General features: G+C 35.7%; 1 long non-coding RNA gene across 2 annotated transcripts; it reads right to left on the reverse strand.

The window, feature by feature from the left end:
• Positions 1-675: 675 nt before the first annotated feature.
• On the reverse strand, positions 676-17,497 carry LOC127499824 (uncharacterized). 2 transcript variants are annotated; one of them, XR_007926200.1, is made up of 6 exons: positions 17,094-17,398; positions 12,781-12,836; positions 10,642-10,804; positions 7,964-8,047; positions 2,596-2,744; positions 676-1,537 (listed from the first exon to the last, which is right to left on the reverse strand). It is a non-coding gene; the product is annotated as an uncharacterized LOC127499824 (long non-coding RNA). The 2 variants fall into 2 exon arrangements; XR_007926199.1 differs by lacking the exon at positions 17,094-17,398 and adding an exon at positions 17,412-17,497 and having other exon boundaries at positions 677-1,537.
• Positions 17,498-17,515: the final 18 nt, after the last annotated feature.

A 17,515-nucleotide genomic window follows, 5' to 3' on the forward strand; every position in this document is an offset into this window, starting at 1 on the left:
AGAGAGCAGGGGGAGTAAAGCGAGAGAGGAGGGCAGCTTTAAAGCTTTTACCACTGTGCAAACAGTAGGCTGATTGCTTTAAATGGGATCAACTCGAGGCCTCTGTGAGAGTCAGCCCTGCCCTGGCCAACACCGGGATGTCGGGTAAGTGTAAGCTCACTTCTCATTACTGGTCTTGAATGAGCCCGTGTAATCCAGCACACGTAAATGCAAACACACATACACTCTCAGCAGCACAGACACCTTTGTGATGGGACGAAGGACACGCTGACCAACACTTCTAACATGGCAAATCCAACAGATTTCAGCCTTTTCTTTGTTACATGAAGGTCTCTTCAGGGTTATTATAGTTAACTCAAAACTAAAACCATGAAAAAAATGTTACTCAAAAGAATATTTTATATATATATATATATATATAAAACTTTAACTTGTTTTATTTCAGTTGATTTCAGGCATCCTTTTCACAACTTCAAACAATTTTTTTTTTTTCGAAAGTTAAGGTACTTGTTTACAAAATAGACAACAGTCTCAGTGAAAATTCAGATAAATTAAAGGTAAAAATTCCTTGTGAACAATATTTTTATTGTGCATCATTTCTAATCAAGCTTTTATAGTGACAAATTATGTAAAAAGTGTGAAAATATAACTTAATTGTGTATATAGGTTAAATAAAGTGATAACTATAAAATTAGCCTTATCAGGATTAAGGAGCCGGACATCTTATTCTAAAATTTCCATCAGTCATTTGCATTACAGAATTATTTTAAACAAAATACAACTCGAATTCCGGAAATGTTGGGACATTTTTTAAATTTGAATAAAATGAAAACTAAAAGACTTTCAAATCACATGAGCCAATATTTTATTCACAATAGAACATAGATAACATAACAAATGTTTAAACGGAGAAATTTTACACTTTTATCCACTAAATGAGCTCATTTCAAATTTGATGCCTGCTACAGGTCTCAAAATAGTTGGGACGGGGGCATGTTTACCACGGTGTAGCATCTCCTCTTCTTTTCAAAACAGTGCGAAGACGTCTGGGCATCGAGGTTATGAGTTTCTGGAGTTTTGGTGTTGAAATTTGGTCCCATTCTTGCCTGATATAGGTTTCCAGCTGCTGAAGAGTTCGTGGTCGTCTTTGACGTATTTTTCGTTTAATGATGTGCCATCTGGACTGCAGGCAGGCCAATTCAGCACCCGGACTCTTCTGCGACGAAGCCATGCTGTTGTAATAGCTGCAGTATGTGGTTTTGCATTGTCCTGCTGGAATACACAAGTCCTTCCATGAAATAGATGTCATCTGGAGGGGAGCATATGTTGCTCTAAAACCTTTATATACCTTCAGCATTGATAGTGCCTTCCAAAACATGCAGGCTGCCCATACCGTATGCACTTATGCACCCCCATACTATCAGAGATGCTGGATTTTGAACTGAACGCTGATAACACGCTGGAAGGTCTCCCTCCTCTTTAGCCCGGAGGACACGGCGTCCGTGATTTCCAACAAGAATGTCAAATTTGGACTCGTCTGACCATAGAACACAGCACACGGTTATGACTTACAGCGAGATAAAGGATCTGAATTCCAAAGAATTGCTGATGCCACTGAGGAGCTGAATTTTTTTTACTTGCCTTCATGTTTACTCATGTGTGACTAGGCCTATTGTAACCTGCTGTGTTAACTGGGGTCGAATCAAACAAGAGAGTTTTATTGCTCTGCACTTGAAGAGATAGTTCACCCAAAAAATGAAAATTCACTTAGACCATGTGTCAACCAAAGTGTTTTTTTTCTTTCTATTGTGTGCAAATTTTTTCAGTTGTTTTCAATGGGAGCACCACATATAAAATGGCAGCAGCGTGATGAGCAGCTGAGCGTCTATTTTACTGTGCTTTCAAACGCCCACAGCTAGGTGTTTTCATAAAAATAAAAATGCCTTGGTTGACACAGCCTCAGTCACCCTCATGTCATTCCAAACCTGTATGACTTGTGGAACACAATATTGAAAGTAACAAATATTTACAATATTGGACCCCATTGACTTTCATTGTACAGACAAAAACATTTGAAACATTCCTCCAAATACTCTGTATTCCTGAAGAAGAAAGAAAGTCATAGAGGTTTGGAAAGACATGAGGGTGAGTAAACGATGACAGAATTGTAATTTTTGGGTGAACTATCCCTTTAAATTCTATATTTGAAGTCCAACCTTTGAAGTGTCTCTTTCCAGATCTCCACACAGAAAAACAGAGGCTGTTCTTCTCTGAATGTTCTTCTTGATAATCTATTGATTGTTTGGTCCATTTAAATGTGACTCACCACATACACCACAGGCAGAGCTGGAACTAATGCAAATGACACGTTTTCGATATATTTTCTGAAGTGCAATGTGCAAAGCATGTAAATAAGGGTTTGTAAACTAAATTTTATTGAGCGACCCCTGGTTCAGGTAAGTGTTCTCTTGAGCATTTATTGTGAAAGTTGGAGAGGTTAAGAGGTGCTTGTGTCGTCCACTGTGGACAGATAACACTCTTTCAGTCCCCACTCACAGGCCTGGCCCAAAGCCAACTGATAACAGAGTCACATACCATCTTTATTAATGATTGGTCAAGTCCTGGGACGGAGCACGAACCCCCCGGCAGGTAAGATGAAGGATCTTTCCGTAATGACCACATCTGAGCTCCACCCGACAAAAGCAATCCATTCTAACACTGCTATGGCAACATTCCTTCAGGAACTTAAGAAAGAAGGAAAAAAAAAAAGGCTGTATAAGGAAGCTTACGTCACCCAAGGTATTAGACATGGCATGAAAGGCACTCTAACATCTTGATAACATTGGTTAATTAGTTAACATGCAGCATTTCAACTATAAGACATAAATCATGTGGAAAATTTGACATTTATGTGGGTCTATAAGGTCTTTATCAGACCTTAAAAAGAGTCCGGCATGGATTTCTAAATTGCCTGACATGTCCAGGATTTGGCTTTGTTTGGATATTGATGTGCTCTCTACTCTTATACATTCTATGTACGCGTATACATTGCTTTGACCGTTCTCTGTAGATCCCGCTTTCTCACATGCCAAAATACATTGCTGTTGAGATTATATATTTTTGTAGGCCAAAACCTGGAAGCAGGTTTTTAGCATTTCTAGTTCCATTTTCCTGAAGTCAATGGGTTTTTGATTAAATCCACTGAATAAGGTCTGTGGCAAATGCAAGCTCAAGATATTTTCACGTTTTAATATCACGCCAAACAGGTAAACCTTCACAGCCTCATTAGAGGCCAAGCACCGAAGGTGGACCCCAGAAAGATTGGCAACCACTTTGTGGAAGCTACTGGGGATCCAAATAAACAATAAACAATATTGTATCTGTTGGCGTTCCTCTTCTTCTTCTGCCGCTCTGGGAGTCTATGGGAGCCCACAGAACTGCTTGCAGGAAAGTTATGAAATTTGGCACACTGATAGAGGACAATCTCAACATTAACTACAGCAAATTTGGTGTCTCTAGATCAAACACTCTAGCGCCACCACTTGTCCAAAGTTTCACTCATGTTTACTCTAATCACTTTTGAACCATAAGGATTAGAAACATTAGGGTTAGATTCCTTGGGTCAATACGATTCGATTGCACCCTATTATGTCATTTTCTGTCATGAAACTTTTCCTGCCAAATTTTCCTACCAAAAAAGCTACTTTTTCCAACTCCTCCTAGACAGTTGCTTCAATTTTCATGAAAATCAAATCAGATCATCTTCAGACTATGCAGGCAAAAGGTTATCAAAAGCTTTTTGATAAACCCAACCATTCTCGAATAACACACAAACAAATTTGAAGAAGAGCATGCCAAATTGGATGCAAGGCTATATCTCCGCAATGCTTTAGCTTGGTACATGTCATCACAAGCATGATCTGAGGCTACATGCTGTGTTTCGGCACAGCGCCACCTATTGGTCCGAAGATAGCAAAAATGGCTATTTTTGCTTATAACTTCCGAATGGTTTGGCCAAAAATAATAAAACTTGTCTTGTAAGATTCAGGGCAGCATGCTGAGTTGAATGATATCCAATTTTAACATATCAGCCATTTTGGGCGTTGGCCATTTTGCATTTTGTAGCAAAATGCTTTATTTTTTGAAAGCAGTAGCGTATCATTGCGAAACTCAGTATGGGTCATCAGCACGATGACCTGAAGGAGCCTGAGAAGTTTCGAGACAATGCCTCCTAGTGGTGAAATCAAATATTCATATGCTCATAACTTTTGATGTGGTTGACTTATTTTCATGGGAGTGAAAATTATTTTCATGGGAGTGAACGCCTTATGGTTTGCGCAACGTTGCGATTTAGCCTTAAAACAATGTTTGCGAATACCTTCAAAACCGTTAGTCCGATCAAGATGAAACCACTGTAGGAAATTGGGAAACATAGGTTGTTGGATAAACATTAAAGCCCAAATGCCAAAATTTTGATAGTAAGTGGCAAAGTTGTGCATGGCTCATTTTCTACGTACTCATACAAATACATATCTATAACTCCTAAACGAAATGAGATATTTTCACCAAATCTGACACACTTATTTATGGGCACACTCTGAGGACACCCAAAAGTGGTGGGATTGCGACTGTTGGTGGCACTATAACTGAACAAAATATTAAATTGCCACTAGCTACAATAAAGTATATGAAATAAAATGCTATATTTTACTGTTGATTTTACTTCTTGCTTGCTTTTTTGTGCTTTTTCCCCTTAATGGCTGCTTGCAGCTATATTTATGTTCATAATTATGCTCTTGCAAACTATTCTAACTCAAACTTTCATTGAAAATGTTTTTAAATAAAGACCGAAAGAGTTGTTGGAAGCTTAATGGTGGTGATGTAGAAGTCATACAACCATGGTGTACTTCATTTATAGCATACGTTAACTTTTCAATTCTGGCAATTGTATTTAGGATTCAAAATTTATAGAGTTGTGTTTATTTGTGAAGATTATCATGATGAACAAAACTCAAAAATCAAAAAATTTTGGTCACAGAGCTTATTTTTTGCAATAATCCAAAAGTCAATGGAAAAAACCTTGTGGGTTTTAGTCGAGAAGACCAGGATGATGATAACTTTAGGGTTGGTGTATTTTTACCAACGTATTTTTGTTGGTACAAAAAATACATAATTACTGCAGCACTTTATTGGTTGATTATGTACAATGCCTGCACCCTATTGGTCAAACTATCAGTCACTGCCCTCTGCATAATGCCAGATTCACATACACTCATATTAACAGATCACAGCATTCACACCCAGAATTTGCCCCATTCATTCACCCATTCAATGGCTGACTCCATTTACACTGCCCAAACAAAAACATATATTCGCTGAAAAATTCTCATGCTTTCGTCCTGGTCAAAATCAAATAAAAGTGTAAATCATTTAGAAGCAGGAGTGAGTTAGTGTGCCTAATTAACTAAATTAAACACCTAACTATAAGACTTGTTAACATTAGTTAATGCATAAGGTATTAACAACTGTTGTTGTCAATAAGGTCACCCTAATGTATTATATACATGCAACCAGATTTGAGTTGCTGGATTTTTGCAATCACAAACAACATCAAACCTTTGGGTTTGGTTTTGACAACCTGATCTCACGAGAAATTGTAATTATTTTACAAAGTGGTGCTTTTGTATAAATTCAGATGATGTGATGCATACAAAAATGTACACTGAAAAAAATATATATTTGTCAGATTTACTTTGAAACAATTTTCATTCAGTAATTGCTAGTAAATTTCACAAATAATTACAAGAAACGGCAATTAACACATTGAATTAAATGAGAAATTTTGAAGTAGAATGACTGAAATAGTATTGTAAAATGTACTGCAGTAAAATATTTTTTTTACAGTGTGCTATTTTTAGGGGAAAAAAGTAAACATGAGTGTCCACCCCTAAACATATCCATCAGTGGGGAATAAGTAGATCATGTGAAAACGCAAGAATGAGATCATACAAATTTATATGATTTATCCACAAATTTACCAAAATGTAAAAAAGTTGCCATGAGATTGTGTTGTTTTGGCAGACCAAGACCCAAAACACATGACCTCTGCATGGCCGAGACCCAGACCGATGGCCTGGTGTGAGTGTGCGGCGTCCAAACTCAGCTGTGTCTGTTGTGCAGGAGGAAATACTGGTTAATGAGTAGCCTGTGCTGAGTTGTGGCCCTCTGTTACAGGTGTGGGGGCCAAGGACAGCAGCTGATAAGACTAGACATGACTGGGGAGGGGGGAAAGAGAGAAGAGAGAACAACTGCAAAACAGAGGATTGGAGGAGGTGTTGTAGAGATATCAATGACCTGGCGTTACTAAGAGACCAGCCTAGATTCATCAGCATATAACGGTATCCAGCCCACTCCTACGTGCCTTTTACACTATAGAGCCGTTGGATATAGGAGATTAGAGAAGTATTTTAACAATGAAAAAATTATGCATCACCTTTTAGCAATCAGGTAGATAAGAGGGCTAAACGGAAAAACATTAGGCCCGATGCGCAGCGGAACGCCTGCAACCCACTGAGCCACAACTACAGTCATTATATACCTCGAGCACCTTTTACGAAATGGTTACTGCATAACAAAATAATTAAGAACATAAAACATTCATTAATGGTTGTCTTAACTAAAGGCACTTTTGGCCCTGTGGGCTTATATATTTATATTTTCCTTGTGGAAAATAAACTCTCTTAAAACACACTTTCACATACATATTAAATAAATAAATTAGTCTACTATTTAAATTGATTTAGTTGTTGTTTTTTTTGTCTGCCAACACTGTCCAACAGTGAAATATATGCAAAATCATGTCATTTTATGCAATTTAAATAAAGAAATAAATTAAATGTCTGCTAATATTTTCCAACAGTGAACATACATGCATCACAGAATTCTTGTCTTGTTATTCTTGTCATTTAAATAAAGAAACAAATAAATAAATAAAATTGTCTATTTTAATGTATTTAATTGTTTTTTATTTGTCTACTAACATTGTCAGTGAAATATATGCATCACAGCAAAATCGTGTCATTTTTGTCATTTAAATAAATATAAATAAATTTGTCTGCTATTTAAATTTAATTTTTTTTTTTTTTATTTATTTGTCTACTAATATTGTCCAACGGTGAACATACATGCATCACAGCAAAATCTTGTCATTTTTGTCATTTAAATAAACAAAACAAATAAACAGAATAATTAAGTTTGTCTTTTTAAATGAATTTAATTGTTTTTTATTTGTCTACCATCATAGTCCAACAGTGAACATACATGCATCAAAGCAAAATCTTGTAATTGTTGTCATTTATTTAAATAAATAAACAGTGTCTACTATTTATTTATTTATTTATTTAGTTTGATCAGGAAAGGACCATGAGTCCAATTCGCCACTGAAAACAAGGCTATTGCTCTGACATTTTGAGCATTTTTTAAATAAAATATCCAACTCCTTTGTCTTGCTAAGGGTAATTTCATAGCAAACATTTGATCCTAAATACACACAAAATTGTTGCTATATGATGTATTTAGCACAACTGGAACTCTTGATCTGTTTGATAATGCATGTGATGGCTCTGGTAGGTACTTCTGAATTTTGAAATCTGACATTAAAAATTGTGTATTGTGTGTTTATCATTGATTCAACCTTAATTTCTTAATTTCACTCTGCAGGTTTTCTATGTCTGCACAGCTCTGTTGCTCAATCATGGCTTATCACTCTGTGTCATGGAGTGTGAGTGGGCCACACACTGAAGACTGGATCAATAACCAGGTTCCTACCGGTCCGCCTCTTCCCGCACACGGTCCTTGTTCGACCAGGCGGGGTAATGAGTTACTTATGCCACTCTGCACCTTCAAACCCCCATTAACCAATCCTCCTATACCCTAGCATCCCCTCCTCCACACTATGACCCACCTTGATCTTCTAGCCTTCACCCGGGTGAACAAACTGTTCAGACCCTCTTTCTCTCTCGGTTTCTTTCATCCACTCATGGGTCACCTGCAAATATACAGAAAATACAGTTAGGACCTTCATAAACAACTGAACTGAATTGTGAAGTGAATGACTTTACTTCAGTAGTTCAGTTGAATATAATGTAGGATTATTTGTATAATACACTGAGAAAAACTATAAGGGGTAAAAGTTTCATACACTCTTAAAATGAAACATTCTTTATTGGCATTGATGGTTCCATAAAGAACCTTTAACATCCATGAAAACTTTCCATTGCATAAAAGGTTTTTTATAGTGGAAAAAGGTTCTTAAAGGGGTGGTTGATTATGATTTCAATTGTTATGTAATGTTGCTGTTTGAGCATAAACAACATCTGAAAAGTTACGACACTCAGAGTTCAATGCAAAGAGAGATATTTTCTTTTACAGAAATCGCTTTTTAAGCACTACAACAAACAGGCTTCTTCCCGGGATGGTGACATCACAAACCCCAAAATTTACATAAACCCTGACCCCGAGAACATGCAACAAAGGGGGCGAGGCCATGTTGGGCTGCTTTAGAGAAGAGGAAGAGTTGTTGTAGTAGAGTGTTGTTGCCATGCCGCCATTTTACACCGGACTGCTTCACAAACGAGGGTCAATTCAACGCTGGATTTGCACGAAAGATTAACATGACGGCACATGCTAGTCGATGAGTTGAATCAACTCCACAGCAACTACATTAATTTATCCACTAACCATTCAGAAACATCCAGATTCATTCTAAAACTTCTTCCTGATCTCTCCATCAGTGTCCGACTCCGGTTTGAACAATGTAAGGCTGAACACCGTTACTGACAATCCTCATTTTGGCTGCGTGAGATTCTCCATCTTTGTTCTTGTTGAGCAACTTCTGGAAAGCGGCCGGGAGCAGGAGCTCATTCGCATTTAAAGGGACACACACAAAAATGACGTGTTTTTGCTCACACCCAAATAGGGGCAAATTTGACAAGCTATAATAAATGATCTGTGGGGTATTTTGAGCTGAAACTTCACAGACACATTCTGGGGACACCAGAGACTTATATTACATCTTGTAAAAAGGGGCATTATAGGTCCCCTTTAAGATTTTTAAAATGTTCTTCAGCTGGTTCTTTTAAGAAATGTTCACTGAAAGGTTCACTGGGGAACAATGAAAACTAACAATGAAAAATTATTCTAAAGCATTTATTAATCTTTATTTATTGGACCTGCGCTAACATGAACTAACAACAAAAAGGTTTTTGTTTGACTTACAGTTTTAAAGTTGTGAGCCTCAATTCAGTCAATTTCATCTCAATTCAAATCAATTTAAACTGTAGATGTATTTGTACAGTGCAGGGTTTCCCAAACTGGGATTCCTTAAAAAAAGCATTCAATCATAAATATGTCAAATTAAAATAAATAATTCTAAATTAAATGTTTTATTAGTTTACCTGCATGTCATGTGACCATTAATCAACATAAGAGATCTGTGAACATGAATATGTGTTTTTTAAATTATTAAAAATATTAAGTTAAAATCTTGGGTAACACTTTAAAATTATGGAACACATATTCACTATTAACTAGTTGCTTATTAGCATGTATATTACTAGCATATTGGCTGTTTATTAGTACTTATTCTGCATGACCTTATCCCTTACTCCATACCTAAACATACTACAACTGCCTTACTAACTATCAATAAGCAGTTTATTGAGGGGAAAACTCCTAGTTAATAGTGAATATGTGGTCCCTAATCTAAAGTGTTACCAAATCTTGTTTGTGAATTCCTGGTATAGTGCATTGAGAGAAACATAAAAGGGTAACGGGTTATCATAGCTGTTTGTTCCATTCTTTTTTATCCAATTCAGTTTATTTAATTATATTTAAATTCAGAAGGTTTATTGGTGTAGTGCATTGAGGAAAAACTACAAGGTATAAAACCTATCAAAGACTAAAAAATATTGTGTTCACCTTAAGCATCAGATCATTCAGTATCAGAAATGATCAATTCTCTTAATCAAGATCTGGTTGAAGCGGAGCCGACATTTGACCCGTGAGAACCGGACTGTAAAGATAAGCCGGGATGAATCGGTATTGGAAAGGGCGAGGTCTGCCAGAGGCTGTGTAATATAAATGCAGCGGGTGTGTACAGGTTGTGTCTGAAAAACCTTCCACGCTCTGTGACTTTGACAATGGTCCGCTCCGAGCCGCAGGATTACAAACCGTATCCTGGTCAGGGATGATGCAGGTGGCCAACGCAACAACCTGATGTGCAGGTTATTTCATAGCCACGTTTAGAGTATTTCAGAACAAATGTGGGTTGGTAACTATCACTACACATATCAAAAGGTGATATGTATGATATAAAATCATGAAAATTATATATATATATATATATATATAAAATTATATATATGATATAAAATTATAAGAAACTTTCTAGAGTGTATGATAACAGAAACAGTATTTAGGTCACATAAGGAAACATAAAAGCCTTAATTACCATCCAAACTATTTATATTCTATTGTAAACCATTTCAGATGGGGGAGTGAACCGTATTACACATATCCACATCATTCTTTCTTCCACTATTGCGTTTATCATTCATTTCTTTTGTACTATTGTTCATTTACCAGGAATTGTGCTTCAGGTATTGCCTCTCTATCCGCATATGATCCAAAGGTTTGGCCCTTTGCCACAGTTTATGACTCCAGGTGTGTCCTGGTTACTTCCGTGTTTGGGTGGTCACAGATGTAGCTTTTTCTCTTTTTCTTGATCCTGGCAGAAAAAAAAAGTCTGAAGACAAACAGGCAAAGGTGAAGAGTTTTCCGAACACATATGACAATACATGCCTACAATCACTCTCTGTCAACATTTACATCGGTCTTTTCACGCTCATTTCACACACATTCGAGTCTCTATTGTGGATGAATGTACCCTGCCGAGAAAATACAGGTGACATTTATCAGAGATACAGACAGAGAGAGCAAATACTGTCCTGTTTTCATTCTCTCTCCACACGCGCACAGGCTGTTTGAAGGAGATTTCCAATGGCAGGGTGGAGGGGGACTATATTTGCCAATAAAGTGTGTTTTTAAAGTGTCCTTTCATCTGGCAGGAAATTGCATAAGTTTTGTGGGATTATGAGAGGCAGGTTTACAACGCAGGTTTCGTTTCAGAACAGGTAAAAACAAATGGGCAGGTGGGAAATAACTAACCTGGGTTTATGATGTGTACAGGGGAGCAAAACTTGACAAGAAAGGAGAATGCAGGCATTATGACGACGGATAAACAGTCATGACATGGTCATAGGGAATTTAAAAATCACTTTAAACAGCATAAAAACAAATCAAATGTCTACTTTTGTGCTCAAAATGCAGACAACCAAGCAAGAGCTGTTTGTATCATTTGTGACTTGACTGTGATCTTAGATCTTGTTGAAGTGTCTTCTTACAGGTGATTATACTAATGAAGTAACCAGTTGTAATGCACACATACACCATTCGCTCCCTCTGATACAAATAGACATGACACGGATGGTTAACGTATAGCAGTCCAACAGCCTACAGAGAAATCATTTATGAGTAGCCTTGACCGAAAGTGATTACTTTCTTTAATTACTTAAAAAGACAAAATGACAGAATATTAATATATACATAATGTAATACTTATATTGTAATATTACAGTATTTCAAACAACGTCAATGAAAAAAAAAAAAACTTAGTTAGAGTTCCTGGAAAATTTGCACAGGAATATATGTGCATAACATCCATGAAATCCAGTTATTGGAGGATGTGGGTCATAAAAATGTAGCAATATGTTCTTGTTGTTGGTGGTTGGTCATAATTATGAACCACTATATGATGCATTTTTATTTTTTATATAAAAAACATGAAGTATTTAGACAATATTTTAGAAAAACACAACATTATCTTTTGTTAAACGACTGAATAGATGTTTATTCACTTTCTATTTATTAGGGTTACTGAACTCTGCACAAAAATTATTACTAAAAGCTAACAGAAAAAGAAGAGGGGTAGTCCAAATGCTAAACTAATCCGTTAATGTCAGTGTCGTAACGGGAAGGTTCCCTTTCTTTCTTTTTTTTTTTTTTTTTTTTTTTTTTTTTTTAAGGATAGACACCTGACTGCATCCTGGACAGGCGACAAGTTCCTGACTCTCCCATAACTGCCGTACAGCCTTAGGGCAGATATACCGGTCTGAACCACTCTAAAACACTCTATAGAAACTTTTCACACGTTTGTTCATTTCATGATTTATGATACTTTTTATGTGGCTTTTTCCAACTACATGATTCAAGCTTTGTGACTTATAAAAAATATTGAGAAAAATAAAGTTACCAAGCTAGCCTTGAATGACATTTAATTCAGTCCTGAATCTTTCAAACTGAGCATTATCAAATATAGTATTATTTAATTAATCTCTATAAATAAGTTTTCTGGTGTGCCATTTCATAAACCACTATGTTTATAAACTATCCACATGGTTAGTCACCATTTGTATAGTTTTGTCTGCCACTTTTATGATGTTGAAGTATTATTTAAAGGGGCTGCCTCCAGATATTAACATGAGTAAAGAATAAAACATTTGCTCTCATGTCTGCTTCTCTCTCCTCACCACATTTTATTTAGCATCATAAACTAGTAAATTCAGTTATCAGCTTCACACTGAGTTAGTCTTACAATGAAGTGTAGTCCTATATCTCCCTCTGCTGGAGAAAAGACCATATAACATAATAAACAGACTTCACCTGTTCTGCAAGTTCTCAGCAGATGTTTTTCATGGTCCAGAAGTTGAAGGGAGTTCCTAAAACATAAATGCATGTAAGTAATTTACATAAAACATATTAACATTAACTATACACTATAGTATTTTTCATTATCTGGCATACAGTTTTTTTATGTATGAATATATCCACTGTTTTAAACATTTATTGTTCGCAGTGTTGGGTGTAATTACTTACCAAGTAATCGAATTACTGTAATTTAATTACTTTTTCCAAGAAAAAGTAAAGTAAGGGATTACTCTTAATTTTTCTGTAATTTAATTACAGTTACTTCTGATGTAATTGCATTAAAGAGTTAGTTAGTTCACCCAAAAATGAAAATAATGTCATTTATTACTCACACTCATGTTGTTCTACACCCGTAAGACCTTCGTTCATCTTCAGAACACAAATTAAGATATTTTTGATGAAATCTGATGGCTCAGCGAGGCCTGCATAGACAGCAATGTCACTGTACCTCTCAAGATCCAGAAAGGGACTCAAAACATATTTAAAACAGTTCATGTGAGTACAGTGGTTCAACTTTAATATTATAAAGCGACGAGAATACTTTTTGTGCGCCAAAAAAACAAAATAACAATTTTTCAACAATATCTAGTGATGGCTGATTTCAAAACACTGCTTCATGAAGCAACGAAGCTTTGCTAATCTTTTGTTTCGAATTAGTTGTTCGGAACGCCAAAGTCATGTGATTTCAGCAGTTTGATACGAGATCCGAATCACTGATTTGAAACACAAGATTTGTAAAGTTTCAAAGCTTTATGAAGCAGTGTTTTGAAATCGGCCATCACTAGATTGTTGAAAAGTCGTTATTTTGTTTTTTTGGCGCATAAAAAGTATTCTCGTCGCTTTATAATATTAAGGTAGAACCACTGTAGTCACATGAACTGTTTTAAATATGTTTTGAGTACCTTTCTGGATCTTGAGAAGTTTGATGACATTGCTGGCAATAGAGGCCTAACTGAGCCATCGGATTTCATCAAAAATATCTTAATTTGTGTTCTGAAGATGAACGAAGGTCTTACGGGTGTAGAACGACATGAGGGTGAGTAATGACATAATTTTCATTTCTGGGTGAATTATCCCTTTAAATACTGCTTGGACTATAGGACAATTCCATAGAAAACAATAGTGGATTTAACATCAAAATTTAATGTTAAAATGTATGTTTTTAATGTAACCTTCTCCATTTACACACTTTGGTCAGTTCAAGAATAATTTATTGTTTATTTAAAAGAATTAAAAGGGCAGTTTCATCTAACCTTGTATTGTTCAACTGGTCGAGGTTGATATGGGATTTAGAAAGTATTTAGTAATAAGTAATCCAATACTTTTTAGAGAGAGTAATTAGTAGAGTAATCTAATTACGCTGTTGGAGATGTAATTAGTAGCTGGGTCATTATACGAAAACGTGCCATTTCCCACTTTTAATGTTTGATTTTCAAAGTACTGTTTTGAAAATCTTTAAGCCCCTTTTTGGATGAAGTAGATCCTTACCTCTCAGGAAAATGTGCCGTGCCATCTCAGGCTATCTTATTTATTTATTTATTTTTCATATAACCAACGTAAATGTGTGTGTTTGGTCAACCCTGTTACCGACATATTAATTACTTTTTGAAAAGGTTTTAAATACATATATAGAACAAATCTGATATACTGTGAAAGATAAACCCCCCCTTGTTACATTAAGAGTGTTTGTGAATTGAGAATATTGAAAGTTTTATTTTTTTTAGTGGATGGATACGTTCATTTCCAAATGACACTCTCCCAGCATCTTCTGTTTTAAGAAAAATGTATGGAAATAAAAATAAAACACCTCAATTCATTTTTGAGTGGATTATTAGCCTCTCTTACTAAACATTTACAATTAGTTGATTACATTTTTATTTTCATTTTTTAAATGATATTAGAATATTATACAAGTAACAGGGTTGACACATCAGTAACAGGGTTGACAACAGTTACCGTATTGGTTATACCGCTTGTTTGAGTTACAGTTATGGTTGTAATGGAGTCTTAATTGGACATTCATAAACCTTTAATTCAACATGACTAATCAGCATATTTTGTAGAAAGCTCTATTGAGATATTTTAGCATAAAAATGATGAAAAATGATGATGATTCTGCGGATGTAAATGTAAACCAATTGTTTTATTAAAACATTAACATTACATTGCAATTAAATGACCAATTGAACATGTTTGGCCTTAACAGAATAGGCAAAAACCACTAACGATCACTTACTAAAGGCCACTATAAAAAAGTATAAAAAACAAAATGCAGATCATCATATAATGATTATGTAGGCATTTGGTGAGTGTGTTGTAACATGGAGGAAGTAAACTGGTGAAAAATCTTATGTCTAGAGAAATTGGGTTTAAAGATTAGACACATATCAACATTTCAGAGTGGCCATTTCCTGATTCTATCCTGAAGGTGAATGGTGATGCAGCGAGTTCTTTTGTTAACCATTCCCGCCCAGCAGACAGTCGTTAGTCCTCAACTACGTCCACAACAACGTTTTAAGTACTGGCGCTCAGGACCGGAGCAAAAGGACTCGGTAAAGGAAAAGCTAACTGTTGAACATGTTTGGCTTTAACAGAATAAACAAAAGTCAATGATCACTTAATGTAACATTCCTGTCTGCCTACCCAACAAGTTTTGACCAGATGTTCTGGACTTAGAGGTGGTGTCATGCACTGATCTATGATTGCTGCACTTGCTGCTTTGGCTGTTCTGCTTTTCACTTGTGCTGCTCTCCAGTTCTGCCGCTTGGCTCTCCTTTCTCTGTCATTTAGTTCACTAACTGACCGCTTTTTCCCTGTGCTTCTGTCCTTTCTCCATTTTGCTCTCTCTTTTCGTAAATATGCTTCTCGTCTCTCAGGATCAGCATCTCTACGTTGTCTGTATCTGCGCTGTTTCTAAGCTGCAGAAAGAGGCATCCTAACAAAATCAAATCAAATAAAAATACATAAAACACTTTAACAGCAACCTTGTTAATTTATTGACCTCATAATAAAAATAATAATGACTTTTGGTTTATAAAGCACATTTATAAAACCCAATGCACTTGTGTGTATCAGTATAGATCAGTAACCTCAACACATTTTAGCCTACCTATCAGTAGAATAAATAAAAAACATGATTTTTAGGGATGAAAACTGTAAAAACATGTATATTATGTAAATACTATTAGTAAGAAAAGTATGTCTGTTAAAATTCTCAGTCATCCAGGTCATAGTTATCCAAGAAGGGTTGGCTCAGGGGTGACAACCCCACAGAGGTTAAATACCTGGCACTCCCCATCAGTCATTTAGAACTGAAGAAACCCCTTGGATTAGAGGCAATATCTTCAAATATGGAAGTACCAAGTCCAGTTGCCCTTGATTTAACCCTTCTTGGGTATACAACATGGGTAAGACACACAAAAGCATACTTGCGTCAACCCTGTTACCCTGGAATGGTAACAGGGTTGACAGTAACAGGGTTGACGAAAAAGGTTATTGGCGGCCATTACTAGCCATGAGGTATAGGTAATGACACCACATTACGTGCCTTAATGAGAGGCTTAAATGTTGTTATATATGTACATTTTTAAATATGTACAAATAACTTTTTAACGTATGCTTTTCTGGTAACAGGGCTGACACAATGAGCGTGTCCCTGTCTTTCAGACATTACATAAACTCAAAGAAAATTCATTAAAAAGAAGAGAATACTTACTTGTCTTCTACCATCAACTTCATGAAAGGCAGATGATGTCACTTCCTGGAACTGATGCAACTTTTGGAACAGTCCATTATCTTTAAAGAGGTGTTTTCATAAAAAGTAACAGGGTTGACGAGAACCTAGGGACCCGACTAAATTTTGTTTTTTTTTCTAAATTTGACACATGTTAAGAATAAAATCCATTCATGACTACTGAACTGACACTTAAGGCTTTATACAAGTATATGTTTTTTTATGATAGTTTGACTTTTTTGGCCTCGATAGCAAGTAGAAGTAGAAAAATCATACTGAGGGACAGGCCATTTTCAACATTTCTGCAAGATGCTTTGCACAAAAATGTGATTAAAATCCTTTAAAAACAAAAGAAACAGAAATTAATTTATTCTTATATTATGAGACATATTATGGAAACTAAATTATAAAGTATTTTATTTGTTTTATGGTTTATTAAGATTTACAGAGCTTTTTTTTTTCTGAGGGACACAAAATGGCACGTTTTCGTATAATGACCCAGCTAGTAATTAATTACTTTTTTAGAGTAACTTACCCAACATTGATTGTTGGTAACACGAGGTACTCGCCAATTTTTCAGGAATACAAACCAAGTATATTCTTCTTAAATGTCAAAAATTTATATATTATGATTATACTAGGCCTACTAAATAAATAAAAACAAAAAGTAATATAATATAGCAACATAGCTCAGATTAGTCAGTTTAGCTAACGTTTAATATAACGTACTAAATAAAACCATGTGGTTCAAATTCAAAGTTAAATTCACAGAAACGACAGCACAACTAAGTATGACCTGAGGGAAATGAAAATAATCTTGTAATAATACGCGAAATAACAATAAAAAGTTAACCTGTTGTTTCTGTTGCCGTTTTCATCGACATAAATAAATCTTGACAAAACTGAAGTGAATTTCTCCAGCCTACGTCACTCTCATGGCTTCCCCCCATAGGTTAG

Source organism: Ctenopharyngodon idella, chromosome 18 (assembly GCF_019924925.1).
Source record: "Ctenopharyngodon idella isolate HZGC_01 chromosome 18, HZGC01, whole genome shotgun sequence".
In the NCBI taxonomy this organism is placed as follows: domain Eukaryota; kingdom Metazoa; phylum Chordata; class Actinopteri; order Cypriniformes; family Xenocyprididae; genus Ctenopharyngodon; species Ctenopharyngodon idella.